Source organism: Aplidium turbinatum, chromosome 11 (assembly GCF_918807975.1).
Source record: "Aplidium turbinatum chromosome 11, kaAplTurb1.1, whole genome shotgun sequence".
NCBI lineage: Eukaryota > Metazoa > Chordata > Ascidiacea > Aplousobranchia > Polyclinidae > Aplidium > Aplidium turbinatum.
In genome coordinates this window covers 695661-703625 of record NC_137482.1, presented here as the reverse complement: position 1 = coordinate 703625, position 7965 = coordinate 695661, and positions in this window count along the sequence as shown.

The following is a 7965-nucleotide window of genomic DNA, read 5'->3' as shown; positions in this document are numbered from 1 at the left end:
ATATTTTCATTGTCAAATATGTCGAAAACTAGAGCCAATTCGAAAAAACTAAGTGCATTTTCGGAATCAGTGGCCCTGAAATACTCTAAAATGACTCTCTCCTTTTGTGCCCAAATTTTTTTGTTGGTCTGTGATTATAGATTCACTGACTGCAAAAAGGCTGCAAAATCAACTAAAATGTCAGTAAAAGCATGCACTATTAGTGACTCTCAGACTTGGAGCAGGGTGAACATGATCCAAGCGGTAGTTAACAGGGGAAGTGACGCCAAAATCACGTGGTCAAATTTTGAGAAATCCCCTGTTCAGATATTGCTAAGCCACTTTGAAATTTACTAATTTCTTGGAAAAATCCAGAATTTCTCCTTGGGTGAACCAGGCTCAAATGTCAAAACCCAACAAAAATTTTTGGTTTGCAAATATCAGTGAGCAAAATGGAACATTATTCCAAACTGACAAAAATTTTAAAGAACATTTAGGAAAATGAACCACCTAAGTCAAGACGAGTGCAACCTAATTCGTACCATGAACAATTCGTACCGTCAGTTCGTACCTTGAAAAGATCGAGAGAAAAAATTAAAAAAAGCCGAAGTCGCTGATTGCAGTTTCCGCAAACATTTTAAAATTTTTCGCAGTTTTCACAAACAAACAAACTGAAAAGATCGAGAGAAAAAAAATAGAACAAAGCCGAAGTCGCTGATCGGAGTTTCCGCAAACAAACAAACTGAAAAAATCGAGAGAAAAAAATAGAACAAAGCCGAAGTCGCTGATCGCAGTTTCCGTTTTTCTGCAGCTTCCGAAAACATCTTAAAATTTCCGGTAATGATCCTAAGAGTTTGCCGAAGTCGCTGATCGCAGTTTCCGCATTTTAAAAGGTTTAGGGTTAGGGTTGCTCGGAGTTTCCGCAAACATTTTAAAAGGGTTAGGGTGTTTCCGCAAATAAACAAACTGAAAAGATTGAGATAAAAAAAATAGAACAAAGCCGAAGTCGCTGATCACAGTTTCCGTTTTTTCCCAGTTTCCGCAAACATTTTAAAATTTCCGGTAATGATCCTAAGAGTTTGCCGAAATCGCTGATCGCAGTTTCCATAAACATTTTTAAAGGGTTAGGGTTGATCGGAGTTTCCGCACACATTTTAAAAGGCTTAGGGTTGATCGGAGTTTCCGCACACATTTTAAAAGGCTTAGGGTTGATCGGAGTTTCCGCAAATATTTAAAAATTTCTAGTAATGATCCTAAGAGTTTTTGTTTGTTTGCGGAAACTCCGATTAGCGACTTCGGCTTTTTTTAATTTTTTCTCTTGATCTTTTCAAAGTACGAACTGACGGTACGAATTGTTCATGGTACGAATTAGGTTGCATCCAGTCAAGACTATGGTCACAAAAGCATTGACAGCAGTGAGTTCTGAGCAATGCTACCACAGCAAATTTGGAAAAAGCACAAGATTTTAAGAAGAAAAGCACAAGATTTGGATACAAACGCACAAGATTGCAAAATTGAACCTTTGCGACCCATTTTGTGCCAATTTGAAGAATAACATGACTCTGAAATCAACAGTTTAGAGAAGATACATGCTTACTAAATCACTGTCTCAAGATTTCAATTCGTTTTAATATCATAAATCTTACAAAAGGCTACATATCGATCAGTTTTGTCTTCTTGTATCAAATTTTTAAAATCAGGATCATTCAACCATTGACGATTAAAAGGCTGTTTATACCACTTTTTTGTTTTGGGACTTGCTGAATGATTGCCATTATTTGATGTTGAAAGCTGCTGATGTACTGTACTCTTTTCGCTGCTCTTGTTATCTATTATTATATTATTATATATATAAGACATATATAAGACTTATCTATAAGACAACCTCTGAGTCTGGCGACGAGCACATATCGTACTCTCTTCAGATCAAATTTTTAGCTCATTTTGTCAGGCTTGATAACTCAATGTGTGAAATTGGTCAATATGCCTAATACGGTATACCAGGAACCTAGTTACTAAAACCTTTTAGTGCCAGTCCTTAATTCTCTACTAAACTCAAACCATGGTAGCAACGATTAATTTGACTTTGATTAAAAAAACACAAGATTTAGTCAAAAATCGATCGGAAAGAACAAGAGCACAAGATCAAAAGTAAAAACACAATTATCACAATATCTTGTGCTAAAACACAAGCGGTGGCACGACTGGTTCTGACTGACTTCTGAGTAGTGCAGCTGCAGTAGCTGGAAGTGTTGCCAGACTCGTTTGCTCACTACTTCATTTCAACCTCCAAATTACACCATTTTACATAAAATTACACCAATGCCCTAAATTTTCTCCTAAAATACAGAAGTGTTAGTAAAGTAATGGGAATAATTACGATACACAGAAAAGAACGAAAATCACACAGTTACATGTACAACACAGCCAATTTTTTGCTGTGATAGTCAGAAATTAAAAAAACAAAACTGAATATACAGTATGATATGTAGCTAGGTGGAGAAGCTAGAAGGTTAAAATAAAAAAAGTTTTTCAAACAAAATAACATTTAATTGTTCTTCCAATAAAAACATTGCAAGTGTGCAAGAGCCAAAAAATCATGCATAGTATCTTAACTTTTTTGCATAAAGAATTTTACGATTAATTAATTGCTTATGGTATAGCGTACACAGTTAGCCGATGGACGTAGTTCAGCAATAAACAAACCCTTTGCACTCAGCAGTCAAGCAAAACTCCTCAAAACTCCAAGCAGCCTGGCAATAGGTCAGCAAAGATTACTGACAAGATTAAGGATTACGGACAAACAGTTTTATAAATGCAATACAACAATAAATATACCTCATTACATAAAAGTAGCAAATATTTTCCAAATTACACCAAATCTGTGATGGTGCAGAAGAAAATTTTTTCTACACCAGCTTCCACCAAGCCGTTTCAAATTACACCATTTTTTCAAAATTTGTGTCGTAGAACACCATCTGGCAACGCTGGTAGTCGGTTGTAGTAAGCAATGCCAGTCAATGAATTGACGTCAAGCAGAAATTTCCTCCGCTTGAGAGGCGTGAACGGCTTCCTACTTTCTGATTGGTCAATTCTGTCTAATGGTGCCGAATAACAGTGAGCAACAAATTTCAAAACAGCTCTCTATTTCCATTCAGCGGCATTGCAACGGCAACATACAAAACCAAAAGGCACTTTTTAGCTTGTAGCACCCGAGAACTGTCTCTGACGTCATGCGCTTCGCTCCATTTAGCGTCGCGTTCGAATTCTGGAACAGGAATATTTTTGGATTTGAACAAACACCTTGGGCTTCTGGAGCAATTCCGCGTCTCGATTAGGAACCTAGGAATTCAATCTAGCAATGAATTTTGTAAGAATGCCTAGTCGCATTCTGACCAGTGTTTCATGGACACGTCGATTTGCCGTTATGTTACATTGTAGCCTATGGTTGTGTACAGCATTTGCAATGCTTAGTAGTAGTAGTCCAGTTTTAAACCGGTGATTTGTGATTTGTGTAAACCGATCTTTCTTCTTAATTTGCTTTTAAATACTTGTTTTTAACTTTTTATCAATTATGGCTACCTTTTGGTGACATTGTAAATCGATTTAAATTACAAAAAACTTGTTTTATTTGTGATTTTCATAAAGCTTTGGAAATTTTGAATTGAATTTGATTTATTCAACTTTATCTAAAAAAAAAAGTAAATAGCACCTATGTTTTTTTAATTACGCTTAATTATATCTGACTTTTTATTATTTTGTTTTTCTGAATTCATATGGTCACACTGAGCCGGTTTTATGTAACTTTTTGTCACTCTGACTCATTCCTTTATGACATCACACTTTCATTTTGTTAATTGTCTTGAGACTTCATAATTTAAAAGCTTGGGAAACTTTTCACGTCTTGAATTTGGTAAAGTTTGAATCGCCCTTGTTGCAAGTGTTAATAACTTAATAAAATTGTACAGTATGCACGTTTTTGTTTTCTTGTAAAACTAAGAAAAAAAAATGTAATAGGGCTATGTAGCCTATGTATTTTTTTAAATATTTAATCGTATTTTTGCTTTTTTTACTTTTTTTCTAAATTTGTGCGGTCACTCTGAGCCGGTTTCCTGTAATTTTGCCTTGCTGACTCAGCAACTCTTATAGCAGTGGTTCTCAACCGCGGACCGGTGCCGGTCCGTGTAATTTTTTTGCCGGTCCGCAGAAGATCTTACTTTTTGCAAAGCTTATTTTAATGTGGAGTCATTAGCATATTGTGAAATTGTGATCGCACTGTGAAACGTGCACAGCTGTAAAACTGACATATCTCCACGTAAAATTGTTTGATAATAAAGGTGAACTTTCTGATGACCTAATTCTGTGCCGTTGATAATGTTTTCGTGACAAAAAGTTTTCAAAAAGTTTTGAAACACAGAAATACATAACCAAATGGGGAAATATGTCCTTGATTTTGAAAAATTTCAAAGTCGTTGGAGACGAAAATTTATAATTAGATAAATTTAAAGTTCCGGGATAAAGTCAGGCCTGCAATAGAAATTTGCCAGAACCGGAGTTTGAGAAAGCAAAGATCTTGTTTTTCAAAGACTATGCGGAAAATAACGCTTCGGAATGGAATGAAGACAAGCCGATTTGCTGTGGAAAATGCTGGTAAAATTTAGTGGTGAAAAAAGGAAAAAGAGGTGCTGAGCATTGTGAGTCAACACTTGAAAGAGTTGGCTAACAATTTTGACGGTCATTTTGCGTAGCAAGATCCTCGACATGGAAACTTTTGGATAAACAATCCATGCATCGATGATGTCAACACATGCGACCTTAATCTTCATGAAAAAGAAAGTCTGATTGAATTACAATATGTTGTGCTTCTACTTTGCAGTCCAGATTCGAAAAACAACATTGTCACACTTCTGGTTATCTCTTGCAAACGAACTCGTGCTTAACTTTCAAAACAATCGATTTGATGGTAGCCTAATTGTTTCAACTTCTACAACTAGCTATTTAGAAACGACAATTCTTTTTCGTCTCTAGCTTTAATACCAAAGCAAAGAAATCGCCTGGATGCCGAAACAGAGCTACGTGTTTTAGAAACTTCTTTGATATCTCGTTTGCCTCTCATACTGGCAGCGTAACAGTAGCAAATTTCCCACTGACATTGATTTTGTATGCAAATGGATTGACATTTTGTTGTTTAAGTTGATTTGATTGTCGTTTTAGTCCAATTTTTGCCCTGAATACAAGTCATATGCTAAAACCTTGCATTATGGTGCGCAACGACAACTTTGGTTAACAAAACGTTACAAATATTCATTGTATTCACTACGACCTTTGGCTGCCGGTCCGCGAAATTTCTTTAAAATTTTTGCCGGTCCCCCACTGTTTAAAGGTTGAGAACCACTGTCTTATAGCATCACTTTTTTTTTAATGCTTTTGATGGCTCACAAAGCGAAAGTTCAGGAAACTTGTCACCTTTTGGATTTTTTTCTTTGTGTTAAAAATTTAATCGCCCTTGCACTTGTAAGTGTTAATTGTAATTATAGGACTATTTTCCCAAAAAATAAAGTTGTTTTTTTCTATTTCGCTTCTAGGTTTGGTGGCTGTGCAATTTTAACCCTATTATCCCTAGGTTCTGGGTTCCACCGAATCTCCAGGTGGTGCTGATTCAGCACCCAGTTTAAGCGCTTATAACTCTTTTATTACGAGTCTCATCATTACCATCTTTTGACTACAGATAGAAAATTTATCTGGGGTTATGAAAATTGTAAAATTGTCATTCAATTGCTTAAAATACTCTTGATTCAAAGCAATACACAAGCAGTACTTTTTTACCACATTTAAAATAAAGAAACACTGCAATCAAGAAAAAATGTTCGTTTTTTCTCACTCTCCGCGTCATCAGCGTGTGCGGTTTCCATTCTCTCGAGAGATTGAAGGCTGACAAATGATTTTAAGATTCTTCTCTTTGTGGTTTTTCTTGCCGACGTATTTGTCAGCGCTCAATGTAGCTGTTCATTTTAAAGGATTTTAACGACCGAAGACGTTAGTCTGATTTTGAATAACGCAATAGTAGAATTGCTTTTCTTGAAAAGGTTTCACTGTTGTCTTTCAGTATAGTCAGAAACAATTCAAGCTGTTTCGTCTATAGCCTATGGTTCACACAATTTTGTATTGTTGAGAAGTATCTTATTCTGTGCGAGTCAAACGAATCTTCACGACACTCTGGACACTTTTTTTTTATAAAAACGTCTTGCAGTTTGTTCCACTCACCAGAATGAAAATATTTGTTTTTGATTCATTTTATGGTGTTGTCAAGTTTTGTTTAACTTAGTAAAAGAAACTGTATTGAGTAGGACCGTTTGTCACAAAGTAGATTGTAATAGCAAAAAACAGTTGAATTTTTTGCAGCATCACGGAAGTTAAAAAAAATGCACGAATAAACCTCAAATAAGTTTTGAAGTCTATGCCGACTTGCCTAGCACTACCCGGCAAGACAAATTTGTGCATTTTGCATTGATTCAATGTCTGTAGACTTTTTTCTCAGTATTAAAAATACATCGTTTTAGTAGCTGGGTAAATCCTCATAAAAACGGCAACGTCACTGCAACTACGTCGATTTCATAGTCCAGCCACAATTATTTATTCAGTCAAAACTAAGATCAGAAAATTATTAAATTTTGTATTGCAATGCAGCACAAGCAGTTTATAATTTTGTGCATTTAAAATTTTCTACTGTATGCCTGTTTTACTTTGCATTGCAACAAATTGCCCAATGACGACTAAATAAAATCCTGCTTGAGACTCGCGGCAGATTGAACATAGCGACTTTGGTATAGCGGCTGTGTTGCGAAGTCCACGCAGAAGTTATTTTCCAATGCAGAGCTAACTACCATCAAATTGTGATAATATTTAGCAGGTGGAAATATGAAAAGCACTGTGATACCCAGAGGTGGGCACCCGCTACTTTTAAAGTAGCGCGCTACCCGCTACCGCTACTTTAGCCAAAGTAGCGCGCGCTACCGCTACCCGCTACCAATTTACAAAAGTAGCGCGCTACCCGCTACCGCTACTCGGGCTAAAGTAGCGCGCGCTACCGCTACTTCTTCCGCTACTTTTGTCTAAAATGACACTAGGAAACACTCAAGTCTCTAGTGACGCAAAAATGACCTTGAAAACGAATGTTATCATTCGTTTACGTTGTCATTTTGACGTCGTTATAGAAAACACATTCTAAGGGAAATTTTTTGTTACGCATCTTTCAAAAATGCGAGCATTTCAAAATGAGAGTCACTAAGTCCTACCCGCACTTTCGCTTAAGCACATCTTTTCCAACAGAGAAAAGTCTCTCCACCGCAGCACTGGAAGGAATGGGGGTGTTGTATTTAATGAACAGATGTTTTAACTCGGTATTCGAAAAGCTCAAGGACTTGCTCTTGTCCGAAAAAAAAGCGTCCACAATTATTGTTGCTTCCTTCTGCACCGACGTTTCACGGGATGGCGCAAACACTCCAAAAAATACATTCTCGAGTCATGACTGGTGTTGGTGTCACTCTTCTCGGTATCAACCTGGCTTGATGTCTCCCGCAAGAGTCGAATTGCATCTGTCTTGACTTTTTTTCGCAGTGCGTCAGCATCATCCGTGGAAACGTAGTGCAGAAATTGTAGCCACGACGTCTTGAAGGAGGGATGAAAACATGATGCCATAACGCATTTCATGTTGTTGAAGCACTTATTGAATCGTTTCTTCACCCCTTCAAGGACTTTCACTTTCAACTCCTCACAAGATCACTGATCTCGGTCAACTTCTACGCGCAAATTGGAATGGTTGGAAGCAAGACTCCGTCATACGCCTTGGACTCGCCCTAGAGAACGTCTAAAGCCTGGCAGATAGGCTTCATCACACAGAGATATTCCCCGAAGAAATTGACGTCAGCCAGAAAAGACCGAAACTTTGCAACCAAGCCGATTTGCAACCAAGCCTGCTTGACCACC